The following is a 23,170-nucleotide window of genomic DNA, read 5'->3' as shown; positions in this document are numbered from 1 at the left end:
CACTTGCTGACATGAAGGCAAGAGCAACATCCTCCAGGGTACATGAGACACCAGAACAAACTGAAGCAAGACTTGCCGACAAGAGGACAAGAGCAACATCCTCCAGAGCACAGGAAACACCACTCGATCAGGACACGGGCAACGCCGGGTACCCCAGCTAGTGAACAAATAAAGAAGAAAGACGACTGTATTGCCGTGCTAAGAAAATAAGGCGGGCTGGAGAGGTAACAGGTGTGTATATAACGCCAAACTGTTTCTCAAGACGGAACACATATCCTTTGTTTGATATTGGTAAGGAGAGCTAAGGAAATTCCATGAGAAAATATTAGTCTGTGAAGATTGGTGGCTTCCCTCATAGTCATCTAGTGTGTTACATTTTCAGAAAAGTGTGGATTTCACAGGCCCTGCAAGACTACGCCAATGACATCATAGCTGCTGAGCCGTCTGCTAGTGGACACAAAGACAGCTTTTCTTCATTTTGGAAACCACCAAACTTCTTCATTAGGTGACGGCCTTGATACTTCAGAGCCCAACTAAGAAAATATAATTTAAACATTGTAGAGTCAAAACGAACGTGAACCAAACCCAGCTTGACCAAATCAAAATGCGTCATTTTAACATGATACAAATTATATGGAAAGTGAACATTCTAAAAGAATAGAGCAGTGTTAATAAAGCATTGAAAAGGCGCTGTTAGCGTGAAACACTGGCCAAGTGTCGGCTCGCCTCTAACCAATATTAGATATAGATTGGCTAGGAATTCATGCAATTAAAACCCTTTTCTTTTACAGATTTGCATTGAAGACCTGTAGTCAAATAGTTCTGTATAGCCTTGGGTAAGCACAGATTGGTATTTTCTCATGGAGTTTCTGTAGTTCTCGGTAAGTGACAGTTTTCTGAGAAAGAAAGCTTAATATGTAAAAATGGCAATGATAATTACCATAGAATAATGTGACTCAGCTTAACGGTCCCAACCACCTTGTGCAGTATAACTTCCAACGTGGCTCCCGGGATGATGATTCCCTGAGCTGCTTGTCTATACTATAAAGCAGGCAAGATAAATGCTGAAACCCTCTAAATGTGCATGGGAGCCTACGAACAGAGAAGTGGTTGTGCAGGGTTGTGAGAGTTGAGTTTTCTCAAAAGAGAGATAATACTGGGAAAAGCCAAGTAGACTCTTCCCTAAATCCTGAGAACTGCACACGCAACTGGTAAGAGATAATGGGAGGTAAGAAAGTGCCGTGATTCACCGTATGTTGCTCTGGTTGCTTAATATAGGAGTGTATACCTAGGTAGTATAGTAAAAAAAAAAAGGGCCTTTAACAAGGGCGAAGGTCACCTAACACATAATAGAGCCCCATGGTAAGGGCCCTAACCGACTGGAGCTTGTGTACAGGGGAAAAAAGGGGGTACTGACCTGGGGCATCCTGTGACGCAGCTTGTCCATATCTCCTTGGCCAGTGCCCAACATGCACAAAACACAATGAAAAGCTTGGAATGGAGCCTCTGTTCCAAGCTTTCAGACGGACTAGAGAGCTGGAATCATAGAATGCAGGCTTCTACTGCGGTTAGAGCCTGGATTCTGCACTTTCTGATGGTCTAAATAGAAGAAAATATGCTCTAGTATGCACTGAGCACTGAGAGCACATTTCACTGACAATATATGCCCTCCATACCTACGTGTTACCAAAAGGAAAAACACTGACTGCATTATCCACAAAGCCCTTAATTGATTGATCCCCAATCACTCACTCGAAGCTGCCACAAGCCACTATGTTCATCGGATGCCTAATCCGCTGCCAGCCCAGAATCAGAAAGATGATATAAACAGGCAGTGCTTGCTAATTTCTCAGCATTTAACAATTCTGACTGTACCTCACATGAAGCCTACTCTCCTGAAATTTAGGATAGGCCTGAAGAACTGGATCGTCCAGAACTAACCTTCTGCCCTACTCAGGACTGTCATGGACCCTACCATCTACGATCTTGTGTGCATACTGAGGCCACCTGTGACATGCAGCATTTCACAAAACTTAAACAAATAAATACATAAATACACTGCGGTCTAAACTATAAAACACTATGCCCATTGCAACCAATAACACAGAAAACTATACCTTTTGCATGTGTAATAATTGAACAAGCCTAGTTCATCTTCGACAGCTATTGTTTGGTATGGTTTGGTATTGTGTGGCTATGCCTCTGAAACATCCAGTTCCCATGTATTGGAGGCATTGGATACAGCTTGGTTCTAGACAGTGTTCAACAACTAAAATTAGAAGGCGAACCAGCTTAACTGTATGGAAAATTTGATTCTAGGAATGTAGTGTAGAAACCTGGTAATTTATGGAAACTGACATGGGAAGCAGTCCTCTAAATATTCAGCTGACTTAATCTAGACAAGTTTCCTTGCAGTGTCCTTTCTGTCCTCATACAGTGCATATCAGATGATGGCATCTTGAAAGACAATGCACCATTTAATGCCAACGGAATGCCCACAAATGGATTATATGTAATAAGAGTGTGAACACTTCTCTGTAACTACATCCGAAATCGTATCTCAAAAGAGAAAAGGATGAACATGGCTCTAGTGCACCCAGACACATCCTACCTTATGCTCAGACAGTGAGCTAATTGATACTGCCGAGTGCCCAGCATCTACATGCATAGTTCCTTGAGAAGACTTGGGAGCTCTTACAAGCACGTCCGATGTATGCGATTATGAAGAGTGTTTATTTTTGCTTCTATCATGTTAAACATGGACACTGCCCATTTGTGGATACTTTGCTCTCATTGCAACTAGCCCCCCGGTAATTGTGCCGAAAATGCCCCATAGAGTCCCATGGACTCCAAATAAATGGGGATTTACTGCGGTACTGCAGCTTGGGATCCGGCGCTAATAGCGCCGACCAAGTTGCAGTAATGCTAATTTCATTGGGCGGTATAATGGAGGATTTACCGCTGGGATACCGCCCAACCCGTGACGAGGCCTTTGTCTCTAATGAATTCAGTTCCTTTGGGAAACAATGAAGTGTACTTGAAAAGCACAATGTTGTTGCGTCACTTAATATATTTGGTGTCACCAAAAAAAGGAAAATGTAAATAAATCTTGAAAAATTAGACAGTTCAAATTTGCAGCATTACAACCATGGTCAGGGAGTACTTGAACATATTAGACAGAAATGTGCAGATTTATAGACGATTATGCTAAATTAGAGGTAAGCTATGAAATGATTGATTGTCTGCTAGGAATGTACCACTTATTGGGGCAGAATTGAAGAATGCACAGTTCACACCTGGCAGTACTGATAGCCTCCTTTTTGCTAGCCAAAAAGAAGGAGGTCAATGCTATGAGCCTCCACAAGTAGCGAGCTCGCTTAGCAGCATGTTTGGAAGTGCTGCTGCTGTAAGCTCAATCTTTCGGAGTATAACAATATTGAAATATGAAGCAAAAGTACAAGATAGGGAATCAAGTTATAGACGAAGGGGCCTCCAGAGCCAATTAAGATTCAGTGTACTCAAATGTATTCCATCGCAGAATTGCCTTTTCAGTGATGGATTTTGAGATGCCTGAAATACACCAGTATACTTGACTTGTGAGTTGAACATATGCTATACAATATGAATTACCAAAAACATCCTCCTTTCAAATTCACTATATGCAAATTATTTTCGTACATATTATTTAGGGATAACCACAAAATCGATTTAGATTTAATTCTTCGGTGGGCTGATGAGCACAGCTAAATACACAAGTTCTGTACTGTGTGAAGAATCAGCCTTGCTTCTTCCCAAATCCCGCGTCATAGACCCCTCTCCTGTGGCCAGGACACAACAGGTGCATCCTGACCCAGTCCCCAGTCCCTGGGAGTGGTGATGTGGAGGATGAATAACCTGGAGGGAAGAATCCAACCAATGGAGGAGGGAGATTAAAAACCTTAATACCCCAGGCAAGACGTGATATCCGATTAGTACAACAGGGGTAAGGAAGACATCCCCAAAGCCTTCATAGGATATTCGGGCCCATCTCTCTTGAATAAGGAAGAGAAGTCCAATCATAGTAGAATGACAAGAGTAGGGAAGTACAGGTACCAGAGGGAACAGAATCTGTTTGGATATAACATCAATGGGTCCTTCTCCAACTCAAGTCAAAGGACTTCTTATACATATCTATCCAACCATTTCAAATCGCCAGTAAACAAGGATAAAATGGGGAAAAGGGAATTGCGCTGGTTATATCAAAATCAAACTGGGTGTTCCCTTTCTCCCCAATTTCAACCACCTTATTACCCTTCACCCTGTACGAACCCTCATTGGTCTTGTTCCATCTCCCCCTATCCACTTCCAATAAGCACTGGGATGAAAAAGAGGTGAAAAATGAGGATTACCCATAGAAACAACATAGGGATACAAAGTGAGGCTTACCATCTAACACTTTTGAACTGTCCCACTAAAAGAGTCAGGCAGGGCCAGGCACATTTCCCAAACTGTGCACACCGGTCTCCAATTGACTCTCACCTGCAGTATAAAAAGGGTGGTACTGCCAGACTCAGAGAGCGAGGTGGGTACGCTGACTGGACCAGAGTAGCCAAGGAGCAGGAGCTGCAGGAAGAGAAGCCAGAAGGATCCGGAGGGGAACAGTGCGCCGTGACGCTGGCCAAGTGCCCGTGAGAGGATGCAGCATGGCTAAGGAGCCATGTCTCAATGGAGACGGAGCGAGGCAGCCTGTATCCTGCTGGTGGTGTACAGTGAAATGATCGGACCCTCTGGGACGTGTGCCGGTCCCAAGGAAGCCTCAGGGGCAGGTGGTGAGACCCTGACCACGATCCGAGAGCAATTTAGTAGCGTGCGGGTGGCTGTAGCGGGAACGGGAGCATTGTTGATGGAAGAGCCCAGAGAGCGAAAGCGGGGCGAAAGCTGGAAATTAGTGAAAGAAAGCAAAGCAAGAGAATGGTAAAAGCAAAAGTTGGAAAGCAGTGAAAGAAAGCAAAGCAGAATGACAGAAAAGGTGCGCTAGAGGCACAGAAGTTAAGTGCATTGGCAGGGTTATAGGTCAAAGTTTTGACTCAAAAGGGACGAATGACAAAAGGGTCGAGTCAATTCGACTGAAAAAAAGGGTCGAATTTTTATTTATTTTTTATTTTATTTTTTTGGGGGGCCCCCCAGCCCCTATTTTTGGTGTAAAAACACATTTTTTAAGCTATACTAAAGCAAAAAAAAAAAATGTACATTTACATTTTTTTTTTAACCTTTTGTTTTCGGGTCGAATTGACTCGACCCTTTTGTCATTCGACCCTTTTGAGTCGAAACTTTGACCGGACACCCATTGGCAGTGTGGAAATAGCCAAGGGTGGGTGTGAGAGAGACCTGAAACCGAGAGAGACAGCAAAGAGAAGGTGAAAAGGAAAACAGACAGTTAAGGGAGGGTGCAAGCAACCTGTAAGTGAGAATGAGGGTGAAAGCTACCCAAAAGAAATACAGAGAGTGGAAGAGGCACGTTAAAGGGAAAATAAAGGTGCAAGAGAGCACGGTGACAAACTGAAGGTGCAAGAGAACACAGTGAAAAGTAAGGAGAGGTGTGCAAGGGGTACAGAAAGGTGAATAAGAAGAGGTGTTAAAGGTCAGAGTGGTTGCATCTAGGAGGAGCAAAGAGCCCTGCATTCACGAAAGTCTCTGATACTACCCACACGAAAGAACTGTACATTGAACAGCGCATCCTGACAAGAGGAACTTTTTGTTTTTTTTTGTTGAACTTCATAAAGGAGGAGCCTAGGTTTGCGGAAAGGAACCCTAAGAGGCCCACTAAAGACATTGTTCAACTTGGAAAAGAGAGACCTAGACTTGAGGAAGGGGTTCCTGAGAGGTCCAACAGGAACTGTGTCTTTTTGTTTGGAACTGGAAGGATCAAAGCATGGGAAAGGGAACCCCAGGAGACCCAGAGACATTTTAAACTCTATTGACTTACAGCAAGAGCCCTGCATGGAAGGTTCCAGGGGTAATCCTTTTGAGTTGAACTATTTTGAACTGGCAGAACTGCACCTATTGGTAAGACTACCTGAAACCAGCTGTGGTTTCCATTTCCTTTCTTTTTTCACCATTTTTCCTTTGAGAAACCCCCGTATCACATTTGGTTTAAGAGTGAGGGCAAGCATAGGTCTGGACACAGATGAACCTTGGTTTTGGACATACGGACATAGACGGCCCTTAGAAGCATCAGTTGAGGGAATACTCCTCTTAGAGTTAGGGCCAGGTAGACACTACAGCAACCCCACAAAGTTTGATAATTCATATTTTCAAACTGTTACTATTGAGTCTGTGTCTCTCTTGATACCATGTCTGTCTCACAGCTGGCAATATATTACATGATCACCTCAGGTAGAGCAGTTATAAAAGTTAAGTAAAGTTTGTTTTTAAATAAAAAATGAAAAAAGAAAAATGAACCTAAGCATGCACTGGACCAAAACATACAAGAGTTGAACCCATGTCATCAGAGTGCTTGTTATGATGGATTGTCTTTTGTGTGTCACTAGGCAGCATGCCATTATTTGTGCAATGGTTCGATTTGTCTGGACCTGACATGTAAACATGGAAAATGAGACAAATAACCGAAGAAAAAGTGCATGAATGTTTTCTTCCATCAGTCAATAAACCTAATGTTTAGGTTACTTGTTGGTCATTCGTCTTCTCCTGTTACAAGGCCTTTTTCCGATTATCAATTCCTTCCAAAGAAACGCCAAAGGCAAACAACTTGTCTTTTGGTGCAGTCCAGTCGTTTCCTTGAAGGTGGATTGTACGAAGTGATTAATGTTCTACCCTTTTCACAGGGGTTTGTGCGATACAGTTGATGCTGTAATTGTCACGTTACATCATATTACTATTGGCCATGTCCAATAAATAGCTGGACTACAAATAAATAATGTTCTTTTCTGAAATGTTCAGCAGCCTTTCACATCGGTGCTTGATGAAGCCTTGCCTTCTTTCACAAATCTCCTTCGATTGTCAGACGGATGATGATGATTGGTCGTGAAAGATGATGCCATTAAGTTGTGGCTCTGTAGGACTTTCCACTGGTTTAAGATCTCCCTGAAGAGGCATCTCCTAGACATGTAATGGTTCAATTTCTTAGCTTTGTATGTGTTTACTGTGCGGGCCTATCCCAAGAAGTAAATAAATCAAGGTTCTTCCCTCGCCGCCCGGTTCCCATCTTGATATTCCTCTTCGTAGGGGGGGGGTGGAAGGTTTCATCCACCACTACACCCAATCCAGTGCCGCCGGCACTGACAAAGGGGATGGGGGGGGTTTAAACCTCCCTTCACACCAACTTTATCCCTAACCCACCCCACACCCCAACTCCACCCCGGTCACAACAAATTTACCTGTGTCTGGTACACTTTCTCCACTTCCACTCACAAACCCCTCCTCGCCCCACCCCCAAAACCCACACTACCCACCTACCCCCCCCGCCCACCCAAAGCAAACAAGGACACCTCTCACCCTGGTATGGTTTGGTGCTGCGCTGCCACAGCAGCATGGTAAAGACATGTATACCCCTATAAGGACCCTTGTCAAGACTATAGCATCATTCCACTCCCTTGACTACTCACACAGTCCTAGGCATGCCTTATATTATAAATGCTGTATATATTGTACAGCTGCATTGATGCAGCAGTTATGTGAAGTGATGTCCCCTCTATATGAGACCACATTCCTGCCCTCAACACCTGAAACAGTTCTATTATACCATACTGTCTGATTGCAATGCATGCAGGAAGGGACTGCTATGGTTTCCATAAGTTTTGTAAAGTCTTATCAAAGCGATATGTGTGACAGAATCCCATCTGTGAGCATGGAATAGCCCGAGTTCATTTTATTTGCATTAATAACATGATGCAGGCAGATCCATTTCTGAAAGTGAGACCCGCTAATCAGACCCTCCTTTCATAATGCTTTTGCTGAAAAGCATACTGAAAGCATGCAACTCTGCTGGGCTGGTCTACCGACACCTCCCAGCAGCTACCTTGTGGTTTGGCAGCATAAAAGTACAAAGTGACACGCTTTCTTGCCAACAAACTGCTGGTGTACAGGGCTCCAACATCAGGATCTGCCTTTAACCGTGGGCATTCCTGACACAAATTAAATCATATGGTTGTGTGCCCCCAGAACCTGATGCCAGATGACAAATCTAAATAGAAGCCAGGACTGATTAAGACCTGGGTGGTTCGGTCGGCTAAGCAGGATTGGATCCAGGCCGTTGCCTGGCTGGAGAAAGCAGCTGAGGCCGTCAGATATTCCGTGAGGATCTGGTGGTCAACGGGGTCAAAGGCTGCCGGGAGGTCAAGCAGCAGGAGAATGGCTAAATTGCCCTTGTCCTTCGCCTCGTCCATCTGGATTTTTAAGTCCAGAAGGGCTGTCTCTGTTCCATGCCTTGGCCTGAAGCCAGATTGTCTAAGGCCCAAAAGGTTGTTCTCTTCTTCCAGGTGCTTCTGAATTTGCAAATAGGCCACTCTGTCTAAGATTTTAAGGATATAAGGGACAGTGGTGATTGGCCTATAATTGGTGGGGTTATTGGGGTATAGGTTTATATTTTTTTAGAAGGGGCATGACCCATGCCTCCTTGAGGCTACTGGGGACTGAGCTTGTTTTGAAGGAGACGTTGATTAGGGCTGTTGTGAAAGGGAAACAATATATACTAAAGGAGGAACCCCTTCAGGACAGTTTCTCCCTGGGGTAGTAAATAAATCTCTACCTTAAAGAAGGGTTTAAAGAGACAAAATATAAAATGCAAAAGTAGAGAGAGCAATCAGCTACACCATATATACATTTTATTAATAATCTTTAAAAAAACATCATAAAAAACATAAAGATGCTAAAACCTAATAAAAAATAAAGTGCAAGTGACACCAAGCAAAATGCTCACAATTAAATTGTAACAGTTGATCACTTGTCTTTCACTGGACTAGAGTACAACTCCTATTTACACCTTAGTTTAGCACATACAGCAGAGGAAAATTCTTAGTCAATGGAGATCCAAATGCACAGACCAGTAGATCTAATCACTGGCGTTATGCCTCAACAGGCGAAACTTTTGAATAGAGGCTACCCAAAGAGACTTATTATAAAGGCAGCGAAGCGCGCTTTTAATAATAATGGACAAGCTCTAATGGAAGATAAACCCAAAAAAAGCCTGGAAGAAAGAATAGCGTGTGTGAACACATTCAGTAATCACAGTTTGGCCATTCAGAAAATGATTTCCAAACAATGAAGAGTTTTAAAAACTACAAATTCTGATCCCGTTGTACCTCTTTTTGCTTATACTAAATCTGCCTCAAAAGGTAATCGAGTTAGTGAAAGTAGATTTCGTACCCCTACAGTGCCCAAGACTAGTATTACTAGTTAATGGGGCCTTCCATAGTCACAGGCCATTAACCATGCGGGCAATGTGTGGCCTGTAAAACGACATCAAGATCCCATGAAGTTAACATAGGTCGTAACATAGTTTGGACTCAGAAATCCTTCCCGAATTGCAACACTGACCATGTAATATACATGGTCACGTGTCCTTGTGGTCGCCATTTTATCGGGACCAGTCGCAAAATCAAAATTCGGATTAATGAACACAAGAGTTGCATTAAGAACAAAACACTCCAAGCACTGATGGTAAAACATTTTGTCGACAAAGCACATGGCTTTGAGAGCTTCAGCTGGACAGTACCAAGGTGTCAGCTTTCACCACAAGAAGCAATTCAAAATCAAAAACTCTTACAGAAAGAACAACAACTCATTTTCCAAAAACGTAGAGACCTCTATGGGCTAAATGATGCCATTGAATGGCACAAAGTTAAATAAGTTCAGATAGTGCATTGATACACTATACTGTGGCCCTTTGGGTATTTGGTTCATTTTCTGCTCTGTTTTCATCTTTAAATTTTTTTCAAAGATTATTCCCCCACAAGCAGACCTTTGATTCTGCATGGACACTAACAAGGGACTTTTTCCTCCCTGCCTTGACTACCTTATGATGGCCGACCGCGTTGTGTTTATTCCAGCGGGCTGTCAGGAGTACTTTCTATTCAAAACATGCGCGCATTTTCGCCACTGTAGCAAGGGGATGTGTTAACACCATTTTGCAAGACGAACCTCCTGAGTAGCGTTTTTCAATCGCGGCACACGCCAGACGCGAAGACAACAAGCACCATTGCGGGCAAGCTTACTAATTCCCAGGGCATGCGATAAACTATACCGTGGAGACACTAGTGTGTCACTCACAGTGTACACCAGCTGTTAGCTCGGTTGTTTGCATTTAGAATACAGGAACAAGGTTTTTTTGTATTTAAAGAACAAGAACATTTTTATGACATCCACTTTTATTTTTATTTCAGTGGATGCTAGCCCCCACTCTGGCGGTTTGATTCCTCTCTGAATCTAGTGAAGGAATTTAGTTTGAACACGCCCTAATCGCGATGCCTTCAGAGACTTCATTAATAATTCCTGGTTGCATAACCCTGACCCCAAGGTAAGAGGTAGTTTGATTAACATCTTCTCCCCTGATTATATCTGGTAGCACTCTTTTACAGACTTTGCTATGTGAGTCACCACGGCACTGTGTGTTCTGTCTTCTGTAATTGAGATTATTCAGAGATAACGTAGTGATGAAATTTGAGTCTTTACGATTTCTAAGAAAGGTAGAATATGTCGATTTGGATATTGGCGCACATTCACGTTTGACAGTTGGCTTTTGTAGGTTCTAAATAGTAGTTTTGATACGACCTGTATGTATCTCCACAGAAATTGAATCTGTAAAGGATGCACCATGTGTTTGAAGACAAAATAATACCCAGCCTTCCCTTGTACTACATCCACCCTGATGCTAGGTAAAAGATGTATTTGTTTCTCTTTTTCCAAGCTAAATTAGATTGAATCTGTCGTCTCTGTAGCGAATACTTAGACCCACAGAGTTTTTAAAAAAATGTTTTTCAGCAGCACCAACTTGGTTTGAGCACTTTATAATGTTGAAGTGCCACATTGAATGTTAAAGAGAAAGTGATGGATCAAACACTTCCTCCTGAAGAAAGTTCTAAAGAAAATACACGAACTGAAACATGTTGAGGCATAACACCAGTGATTAGATCTACTGGTCTATGTAATTGGGTCTCCATTGACTAAGAATTTTCCTCTGCTGTATGTGCTATACTAAGGTGTAAATAGGAGTTGTACTCTAGTCCAGTGAAAGACTAGTGATCCACTGTTACAATTTAATTGTGAGCATTTTTCTTGGTGTCACTTGCACTTTATATTTTATTAGGTTTTAGCATCTGTATGTTTTTTATGATGTTTTTTAAAGATTATTAATAAAATTTATATATTGTGATATTAGTTTGGTGTAGATGTTATGAAAGGGGCCATGGTCATGGTAAACTGTTAACGTCCACCAATGAGCACAATCTTAAGGTTCTCCATGGATGGCGTAGGGATCCAGTTAAACTCTCCAAGATGTTTCAGGGCTCTTCCCCGCTCTGCGCCCGGGCCTGCAGACTGCAGGCCACATGGTTCCATATGTGGTGGGAGTTCCCTGTGATCGAAACCTACTGGTCAAAGACCCTTAGTTGGATAAAGGAAATAGAATCTATTGGGAGTTCTTCCGGTGGAGAGTGGTGAGAAGAGATTTCCGAGATTGTGGGAATCATTGCTACGAGTGGGTACGATTGCACTGGTGCAAAAGTGGAAGTTCCCGGGAGCTCCTGACAGAGCGGTCTGGGAGCAGAAACTTAGTGACATCATACACAATGGAGAAAGTAACATCCATTGTACATGGCCAAGTGGTAAGGTTTCATGAGGAATGGGACCATCTGATTAGTAAATGGGAAATGGGTTGAGAAGAAGGGAGGGGAGATCTTGTGGAGGGGGATAACGAGTTGTTGTGGGAGGGAGACCCGCGATTCCGGAGGAGGAGTAGGAGAGGGTTCCACCGCCTGAAGCACAGAGCTACTGAAAGTAATGTTATGGGTCTCAATGTGTAGAGCTGGTTCGCACCTGGCCTACTTGGTATAGACAGGCATATTATTTGGAGTCAAGTGTATCTGATTTTTGGTTGTCCACAGAAGAAAGCATCTTTTCAGTTTTGGGGCGGAGAGGGGGGAACTTTCAGTTGTTATTGTTGTTGTCGTGTTATGTGTCTTATATGCAGTGACTGAACTTCGTTTTCAAAGAGGGAAGGGTAGTAGGAAAAAGAGGAGAAAAAAGAGGTTGGGGAAAAGAGCGAAGTTTGAAGAGAGAAAAAGTAGTAATGCGATGGGGAGAAGTAGTAGTGAGAGGGAGAGAGAAAGAGAAGGACAGCAGCAAGTGGTGAGAGGAGTATATAGGATGTGAAGAGACAGAGGTCAAGAGAAGGAGAGGAGAAAAGTAGGTCAAAAGATGAGCCCGAAACATGGGAAGCAGGAAAAGGAAGTTGGAAAACCGAGTAAGATTCAAGGAGAGGAATGAAGTGGCATGACTGATGAGTGGAATAAAGATTAATGTTAAAGGAAGAGTTCAACGGTAGAAGGAAGAGTAGAGAGTCACGGTTGTCTTAGAATAAGTGAGTAGGGTCAGGGGGACGGTAGATGGTAAGAAAGGTAACAGTATGTGGTTTAGAAAACAAGAGAGATGGTATTCAAAAGAAGAGTAGGAAGGGAGGTTATGGAGAGAGGGAGGGAGGGAGAAGGGGTCCATGAAGAGGGAAAGAGAATGCCAGTACCACCACCATAATATTGCTACTTAGAAACCGTAAAGCCTCTATTGATATGTTGTTCGGCTTCAAATAATTATGTATTTTGCACACTAGTAATCTTTGTTGAGAGTCAAGTTTTATTGAATGTGATAATTAGGAGAAAGACTATGCAGTGGCAGACCAACGTATATGATTTTAGAAGTTATGCGTTTTTATAGTTATCTTAATAATTTCTCTTTTAACATTGATGCAATCAATTTGAAATGAACTTGAGAATTATGTAGAGTGTGGGTTTAAAAGATGAACTTTCATTTGACTTTTTTTGCTGATTTTTAGTGTAACTGGAATGTGCCCAGTTCTTTGTCTATTTTCTATAAAATATGTGTGTAAGGTTTATTTGTCTAAAACATGAACACAAAACACGGTTACTGATATTGTAAACCGCCTGTTTTTACAATGTTACAATATTCATTTTTAACTATCACTTCCATTACATACTGCACTCACAATAAAAATATCACTCTTATTGCACTGAGCAAAGCACCTTTTTTAAAGCTTAGAATAACCATATTAATTATTTTATGATAGGCTATCATTCAAAGATGGACACCCTGCAACACTCCTATTGTACCCTTTTATAATACCCCAATGACAAAAGTGGAGGGATCAAATAACATCAATGGAGCGGTTCTTGCCTGCTTTGCATTAAACTGTACATTTGATGGTTATGTCTTTGATAAAAGTGCTGTATGCTGCAATCACTAAATACACAAAGCGCACTGGGCTTGGTGGTCCTTTCATGTTACACAACACTCACCCTAACATTTAGATATGTGTAGCCATGAACCATATATATTCATTTCGGACAGTTTAAGGATTTGGATGTAAGGATGACATTGCCTTGATAGCTGTCATTGCGTTGGGGTCTTCGGGCTGCTTTGCTTCTCGTTTTCAGAGAATTATGGAAATGGAGGAGCTTGGTCTTTATATGAGCATGCTCAATCCCCAATGTGATGACATCATATATACATAATTATTTAAGGATGTGAACACCAAACTCACCCACTGTCATGTGCTAAAGAGTACTCTACTTTTCGTTATTTGTTTTAGGTGAAAATATGTGCAATTAGTTTTGGGTTTGTTAGGCAAGATCGTATGCAGTACCCTTTGGGTGCACTACAACAACCCTGACCTCCTGGCAATAGGAACCCAACCTTTGGTATAGGTCTGTACTACACAGGTTGGTAGTGTGGTCGAGTATCCAGGCTTATCTCAAGAGGGGTCAATCTGAGCTGTGGGGGAATTACACAGAGATTCACAGTGACAAGTATTCAAATAAACTATTACACACAAGGTTTATTGATTAAACAATTATTAATTTATTTATCAGTCAGTTAGAATAAGCCTTCTTCAGAAGGGAGCAATGTGGAACACACAAATATACTTCAAAGTACACATTCTTAGTTTCTAAATCAGCAAATACCCATTTGGGATGGCATACAGACACTTCCTACAACCTCAGGTGACTTCAATAGTTAGGGTGCTGTTGTCTTTAATGTATCACTGTTGCATTTAGAATATTCTTGAGAGGGGTGTTAAAGAGAAGAGTGGTCAGGATAAAAGTATTGACACAGTTATTCTTAAGCAGGTAAGTACTTTCGAAATAACCCCCCAATCCAAAGCCACTTAACCTTTTCCTGGAAGGAAAGCAAAACACATAAGCAGAAGAGAGAAGAGTAATTCAGGGAGCCAGGCCAGCCAAGGTTAAGTTAGCAAAAGTCAAGGTGAGCTGAAGCACTTGTTGCAGATAAGTAGAAAGTCTTTCACAATGTTTAAAAAGTCTTTGTATAATTAAAGAAATCAAAGTAAGGCCCCAATCTGATTAGGCTTGTGAGGTAAAGAAGCTGTTAGCAACTCCACAGATGCAACCGAGACAAGTCTCCAATGAGGACAAGCAAGGTGGCACAACAAGAGGTATGTTCTCTCAGACTCCTGTTCCTATGCAGCTCTGCAGATACTGGTATTCCTGGGCCTCAGTCGTGGGGACAAGAGGGAGGACTCCTGCGGACTCCTGCACTGTAATGGGATGGTCACCGACCTCAAACAGCAATCTTCAAACAAGTGGCACTTTGGGGTTTCAGCTCCTCGCGTCTACCGCAAATAGCAACACTGAGGGTCCTGGCTGTCGACCTTTCTTTGCATCTGGGGTCCCACATTCTGTTGAGGGGGCTCAGGCTCGGTCAGTCCTGCTTCCTGGGATTCCAGAGGATCTTCCTGTTGCTCTTGTCCAGCTTAAAAGCAACACACATGATTTGGTGTTCCTCTCCCTGGTTATTCAGTTCCAGCAGCGACTGCAGTGGAAATTCAACCAGCTCCGAGGGGATGTCCAGGTGGCTTACTTTGGAGTTGATTGGTCCAACTAACTAAAAGGGAGAAGTCGTCCTTGCAAGACTTCTCTGTCGATGCAAATTTGGAGTTTCAGCACAGCAGCAGGGCTTCACTGGGCAAACCAACAGTCCAGGAGTTGCAGCAGGTGTCCTCTTCAAGATCTTCTTCTGATTCCTTCGTCCAGTGGTCGACTCTACCTTCGAAGCCAAAAAGCCTCGCCTATTATGCAAGTTTCTCCCATTCATTCCAGCCTAGCTGTCAGTCACCCAGCAGGGTAGCTGTCCTTGCCGGACAGCCAGCCGGCCAATCACCTAAGAGTGCATTCCTGTCTCCTAGGAGATTAAGCACAGGGAGTTTCGGGCACCTCCCTTGCTTCCTGCCTCCGCCAGACACCCTGGAGCCAGAGGCAGGCTTCACTCGTGAATCCTGCCATAGGCAAAACAAACAAAGGACCAAACCTGGTTTGGCGCGCAGAGTAAATCTCAAGAAGGACCTTTCCACAAAGAAATGGAGAGAAAAGAAGACCGGGGTCATTTTGACAAAAATGGCACCCTTGGGTGCTTTACTGCAGCTGCGAACGCAGCCCGCGGTAAATGCACACCACAGTAGTTAAAAGTATACCACTGCCACCAGCCATTCATCGAGGAAAGGGTAACCCCTTCAGCACCCTATTGTAAGATAGTGTGTGCTCGGTCTAGAAAGATACAAATGTAAGTAAAGTTAATTTCACTTTACTACTCTTGGAAACAGTAGTTTAGCCAAGAGAAGGTATCTAAACCTGTGGGAAATCTGAAAGACTTCCCTGTACCACTGCACTAAAGGTGCTGTGTGACACAATGTAAAAGATGATGCCTATGGAGTTTGTCAGACTCCACAACCAAAAGAAACAGAGTTCAAAATCACATTAAAATACACAAGAGAGTGGGAGAAAAGGGTCTCACTCTCTTCAGGTTCAAAATTCAAGTCCTCAAAATCCAGCAAAGTTGCTGGGGGTCTCTAAGGTAGCGAGGAATTAGCACATTTCTGAGAATTCTCCCCAACAGGGTCTATAGTATATTTTTGGAAAATTGGCTAAACCATCTAGTGTTCTCTCCAAGTACTCTTGCTGCTATCACGCCAACTCTCTAGAATGCCCTTCTAACTCCCACACCACTAGCCGCCATCTTCCTTCTTTTATGCTGTGGCTGGGGCTTCAGGTGTCTCAATAATGGCGGCCTGGCTAGTCCCACTCGGTCCTGATGTGTGGTCAGATTATTGTCTGGTACCTTGTAAGCCCTCTCATGTGCTTCCTTCATCATTTCATTGATATCATGTGTTTCGTGTGTGTGGTTAGTTATTTGCAGGCCGGGGTTCACTGCTTTCACACTGCTCCTGTCATTGGGCTGGCAAACCTTAGTTTCCTATTGGGCTCTGATCCGTAATCCATTTTGCAGGACCCCGTCAATCTCTGGGCGCATGGCCGTGGCTTTGCATAACGAATTTGCAGAACCAGACGAGCGAGATGGACCTACTGTCCCTCCCCACTTCCTTGTAGGAGAACTTGTATAATGCAACCATAACGCATGTGGGTGGGGGTTACCACTGGGGATTGTCCCTGTTGAGGCAGTTGGGGGACCATCTGCATAGGCAGAGTTGGGAGAGCAGAGGCACTCTGGGGTCCCCCTTATAGCCCCAAGCACTTCCTTGTCGCTTTCAATGGATCACGCCTGTGGCGTTCCGGTTCAGCAAAATCTCGATTTTGGTGCTGGGGTTCAGATGTGTGGAATAATGTAGAAGAGGAGGTGCAGTTTGTGCCTTTGTTCTCGAAGAGAGCAACGGTTCTACAGGTGAACAGAGGTTCTAATGCATCAAGTACAGAAGTGTCATTAACTCTGTCATGATGCTCTGCACTGGCAGCATTAGTGGCAGGCATACATTTGCGCATGTCCTTAGTTCTAGTTTTCTTGTTAGTAGCCGTGTTCATGTTTATCTTTAATGCAGTGAGCTTGTTAGAAGCCTCCAGGGTTTTTGGGGTCTTTTTCACCCGTTTCTCCGATGCATACGACATTGATAAGGCCAGTCTCCTTGGTTGCAAGTTTCATAGCCGAAGAGTTTGAGGTGGAGGCGAGTGAAAGATGGGGCGCTGATCTACCCTTAGTCTCACGTTTGCTCTTCTGCCTTGTTGTGCAATGTTTTATGTGAAGGCTCTTTCTTTTTGCTGTGGTGGCAAAAGACTTATAACTTACCTAGTGCTGTACTCATCAACTGCCGCCTTAGAGCCAATATTATCCTTGGCGCAAGAAACTGCGACCTCGGGTGTATTGTTTGACCTCAAGATGGCCAATTCACAAGACAGCATTTTATCCAACAGAGCTCTGGGCGTGAGGATCAAATTACCAGTTCTATTTGCTGCCAGAGCGTTATCCAGAATCCGTAGTAATAGAATTAGATAACATACAGGCCACATTAATCAGTGGCCTAGAGGGAAGCAGCTGCTCAGTGATGCAATTGAGAAAGACAGTGTGGTTAGTAGAGGTTTTGTATAATTCCTCACATCACCAATGAGGTAAGTAAATAGTCGAGGGCAAGTAGTTGAGGGTGGGGGAGACTGATGTCTTCCACAAGGCTTGTAGACTTATTGGAATCGTTGTCATTAACTGCGCCTTCTTCTGCCGAAAGAGTGCAGTTAAGCAGAGGAGGAAAAGGTGACGTCAATTAACTTTTGTGAGCCAAGTCAGAGTCAGTATTGTGGATTACTACATGGTTCTGGAAGAGCAGCTTCAGGGCCAAGGCCTGATTTACATCCGCCCCCATGCTATAAGTGAGATTTAATGGCTCCATGTCATAATTGATCTGGGCCGTTGTGGAAGGGTAGCCGGCTCAGATGACAAACCAGTACCCTTATTCCCTGGGGGAACCAGAGCAGTAGAAGAGGTAAAGCAAGAGATAATTAGCTCTTCAATAATGTTGCTAGCCGTTCAAACACCAGGCTTATTTATCTATTTGCATTTATAAAGCGTGCACACAGCCCGGGGGCTTCGAGGCGCTGTTACAAGAAGATGTCTTTGTTGCACGACCTAGGTAGGTGGCTACGTTACATAGCCCACACAATAACAAGGGTTAGATACATTACTTAGATAAATGGCTCAGTTACATTAGTCCTTACCTAAGTCAGGTTATGCAGAATTGGTTAAATTGGTTACACATGTGTGATGGGGCAGCAGGGTTACATGTTGAGCTGCATATCATGATTAAGTGTCAATAGAATACAGTTGTTTGACTAGGCACACCCATAGTTCAAAGTGAATAGGATGAAGTTGTTATACATTAGACCAGTATCAGTGGCTGGGTAAGGGCCTTAGCGGCAGTGTGTGTGCAGTTTTAGGCCAACAAACTGGTTTTGATTGCTTTGCGGAAGGCGAGATGAGAAGTTTCAGCTCTGATGGCATTAGGCAGGGAGTTCCAGTGTCTGGAGGCAATGAAGGGGAAGCTCGAACCCCCGCGTCTAGCACGTTTAATTCTGGGGATAGGCAGTAGATTGGCATATGGTGTTCTTGTGGGTCTCGTGGCGTGAGGCAAGATGACTCTGTGAGAAAGGTACAGGGGTGCGGTATGATGGATGCATTTGTGTGTAAGGGCGAGCGTTTTGAAGAGGATGTGCTGGCGGACAGGCAGCCAGTGCGCTTGCTGTCTTCCTGCTGAGATGTGTTCTCTTTTGGGGATGCCCAGTGCTTCACGTAGGGCTTTTTTTGTATAGTTTGTAGTTTGTCTAGATTCTTAGCTGAGGTTCCTGTATAGAGGACATTACAATAGTTCAGCCTTGAGCCTATTAAGGCTCTTGCAAATGTCGGACAGTTAGTGGTGTAGATGAACGGTCTGGTGGCGTTGAGTTTGGAGTAGTAGGCTGCAGAGGCAGTGATTGCGCTAACTTGTCTAGACATAGTTAGGTTGGCATCTAAGTAGACTCCCAGAGTTTTGACTGATAGCTGGGAGTTTATAGCTGGGAGTATGCGGCAGATTGTCATCAGTCACAACAGTGCAACCACAGAGGTGTTTCTTGTATGTGATACAATACACTGCATCATTAGGCTGCCCAAACAGGTCAGCGCGGTAGTCAGGTGCTCTTCAAGATTAAAATGAATTATGCCATGGAACGTCAAGTCGACTTTTCTTGCCGGTGTTAGAAAGCAGGCCATTTTCTCTGCTTTATTGGTTACAGGTAGAGCAGCAGATCTAGACTCAGTGGAGCATTTGGCTGATGGTAATTGTCTACAGGGCATCTCACACTTGTCAATCTCTGTGTTGCCAGAGATGCTTATCTCAACATAAGGCGTCTCGTGTGCCTGCGCAGTGTTCAAACGTCAGTGGCAGCCAGGCCAGAGCACGTCAAGTCCGTAAGGGCCATGTCGCTTCTAGCCTTCTCACTTGATGGCATGACGGTGGCACGCGTCGTGCGTGTTGCTACAGCATTATTTTTGTAGAAGGCGAGGGGGAGCGGCTCACAGGGCTTCCACAGCCTGAACAGTCACTGCTCAGCACGCACAGGCGAGTAGAATAACAGTCTCCATTTGAAAGTAAAAACTAATGTTCACTTCCCGATTTCATCCCATATGTCTTGCTTTGTTGGTGATGTGGATGAGCAAGCCACACAATGAAGTAGGTGACATTTAGATGCTTCAGAAGGAGGTGTTTGTGATCCGAGATAAGCGCCTTTGTTTTTTGTCCATTGATCTTTTAACTACTGATATGTAACCATTTTTGCAGAGAGGCTGATACAAAGATTTCAAATTTGAACTTGGGTGTCTAAGAAAGACTGATAAATGTGCATGTCATCAGCAAAGGAATGAAAGCTTACATGATGCTCTCAGAGGGGTGTCAAATTGACATTTTACAGTAAGGGTAGAAAGGCGCACCCTGAAAAACCCCTAAAGGAAAACTAGTTGAAGGGGAGATGAACTCCTTTGGACATACCAAAAGCGAAATCTTACAAGCTGATCAAAAGCTTGAAACCCTCAAAATGCAAAGGAGATATATGCCCTGCATCCCTCATCAAAGATTGTGCTGACGCGCTAGCCTCCTTCATCACGGCCTTCATAAACACATCCTTCGCTGAAAGCACTGTTCCAGCTAGCCCCAAAGAAGCATGGGTCCTCCCTCTCCTGAAAAACACTCACTAGACCCAGCCATTCCATCTAACTATAGGCCAATCACCACTGTCCCCTTCCTACTATAAATCCTGGGCCGAGCAGCACACCTGCAAGTTCAGCAGTTCTTGGAGGACAACTAAATCCTAGTGATGCATCAACTGAATCTGCCCTCCTCAACCTAACAAATCAGTAGACGAGATCAGGGATGAAGGATATTCTGCCCTGCTACTCCTCCTAGACCTATCTGCGGCATTCGACTTGGTCAACCACCAAATCCTCTGACACCACCTCACCACTTATGCTAATTTCTCCCTAGCTGCCAATGCATCCTTCTTGGAAGGTAGGGTCATGAGGGTCTTCTTTGAGACTGCTTACGCCTCTCCCTCTCCTATCACCTGTGGTGTACCTCAAGAGAAGGAGCAGCTGTTGGCCATGGCACGTATGCCATCCTATGTGTTAATCAGACGGGTTTCCATGGAATGCATGGGAGGAAAGGCAGAGGAAAGGGAGAGTCCAGCAAACTGAATTTTTACAAATGTGCTAACAGTTTTTGGGATACGATTATGATTGTGTCCATTATAAATCCATGGAAGACCTGCTAGCGTGGTTAGTTCGCCAGAATGAGGGAAACCAAACTGAAGGGGAAAGTTGATTAACTCTATGATAGGACCAGCCACATTTCAGCGCAATCAGCAGCAAGCACTCACTGCACAGACAAGGTCATTGGAGTTTTAGGCCGGTTTAAGATTGTTAATCAGTCGAAGGATGACATCTGGGGCTACTTTGGTGAAATCAAAAGGGTAATGGCTGTTGCACAGTGGATGCAGCATGTAAGGGGAAGGATAAATCTAAAGAAGTGTTGCTAATGGTATCAAGGAGCCTTCTAGCTCAAATACCCTGAGATTCCATGTCCCTGCATTAGTCTAGAAAGGCTTTTTTAACATGAAATTGAGTAAACACATATTGCCTTTTCTGAGCTTCCCTGATGGAGTTAAGGCAGTGATCTCATTGTTCTTATCCAACATTGATTATGCTAACAGCATATTTTGGAGCCTCCCTGGGTACTAAATGCACAGATTGCAGCACTTTCAAAACACAGCAGTGCATTTGCTGTCATGGCCTTATAAGCTTCATTGCATTTCTAATGCAGTCCTCACCCTCCATTTGCAACCTGTGTCCCAGTGAATGGCCTCCACGTCATCTGTGAAGTATACGAAGCCGTGCACAGTGGGGGCCCATGCTTTCCTTCCAAATATTGTCACCACTATGCCCTGCACACCAACTTCAGTCCTTTGAGAAAGGTTTCCTGAATGTTCCTAGAATTCATAAATACAGATGGAGCAACCATGCCTCTTAAGTAGCTGCTGCAAAGCAATGGAATGATATCCTTTTGGCTCTCATAAGTATTATGCATATTTCAAAAAATATTTTAAAACTTATCTTTTCCCTAAAACTGGCCCGCTAGCTAGTTGGGTATGGATAATTCACTAGCGTCATGATGCTGCTTCAGCATAGGCCGACACGCTCTAAAAGAATTCAAACATAGTATAACAATGTCCAAGGCTGCTGCAGACCTCCTGGGAGAGATCGATGCAATTCTGAGTGCAGCCAGGCAAGGAGAGCTTGGACACTGGATGGAAGAGTTGTTTAGGTTGTTTGGTAGTCTCTTTTATTTCACCATCTCAGACAATTTCTTTACATTGTATTTGGCCTTAAAGTAGAGTTTTCTTGCTGTTTAGTACTCTTGAAGAGCCCAATTGGTTGCATTTTTGAGTTATAATGTCTGAAGTGTTTTTATTGATAATTGAGCCAAAGTGGATTGTGAAAGAGGTCAATAAGGAATCGTGTAGCAGGATGCGAGATCCAGCTCTTAGTGATTCCTTCAGTTGCTCTGAAAAGGTTTCCTTTTGGAACACAGGATGGCACGATTGGGCGAGGATTTCTTGATTAAGTTGAGACTTGCATAGTATTGGGTGAAGGTTTCTGAGGGGTGATCAGACCAAGATAAAGGTTTATTGGTGAGATTTCTTACCTGGAAACCATAAGCGCAGGTGACAGCAAATCCAAGGGATCACATGAGTCCAAGTATACTTTAGTACTGGAGAAGGAGTCATCCTTGTTCCAGAGGAGGAAACAGATATACACGCTAGCAACAAGCTAAAGCCAAAACTAGAGAATTTTTCCAGAAATGCACCAACGTACCCAGGTGGGTGATAAGATTGTAATGATATTGATGATCACAAGAATTATATTGATGATCACAAGATGGAACATTTTGAGAAGTACACAGAGATGTTCAAAACATGATCTATTGATAGGAAATCGTAAAGAGTTTGCGGTCAGCTCTGAACATCAAGGGCATCAAGGGTCTGATTCATGGAAGTGTTTTATAATGGCGCAATGCCATAGGAAAATGTTCTGTGAATCAGGCCCTAAATTACCTCCTGCACAAATGTCAGAAGGCAATCAATATGCAGTAGGATTCAAGGATGGTAAAGTGTAAGATGGATTTAGAGGAGCTGAAGTTAGAAAGACAGTCAAGCTCCATAATGATGTTTTGGAAGTCAAATGCATGCCCACTTTAGACCTTGTATTAATCAGAGCTCGTTTCATGAATTTTATTGTCGGTTCACATTCAAGGTTTTTAGCAAGAAGATTTAAGATAATTGTACTTTTTAATATTCAAGGGGGGCAAGTTGTACAGTGGGATCTCAAGAAACTGCCTTGGATCAAAATAATAATATCTGTGAGAACTCACTGGGTGTGAGGGTGGGGAGGAATCAATTTCTGTCAGGGTCATTTACCATCAAACTCCCTCATTCTGTTCTTGGGCTACCTTCACCAGCCAGGTTCTGGGGATATCTCAGACAAATAGCAGTTTACCCCAGCACGCATCACGTAGCATCGCTCCTTCATATGCCCATCAGAGCCACACCCCCAGAGTGTCTCG

Source organism: Ambystoma mexicanum, chromosome 4q, assembly GCF_040938575.1.
Source record: "Ambystoma mexicanum isolate Mex_15411 chromosome 4q, UKY_AmexF1_1, whole genome shotgun sequence".
Taxonomy (NCBI): domain Eukaryota; kingdom Metazoa; phylum Chordata; class Amphibia; order Caudata; family Ambystomatidae; genus Ambystoma; species Ambystoma mexicanum.
This window is presented reverse-complemented; position numbering follows the sequence as displayed.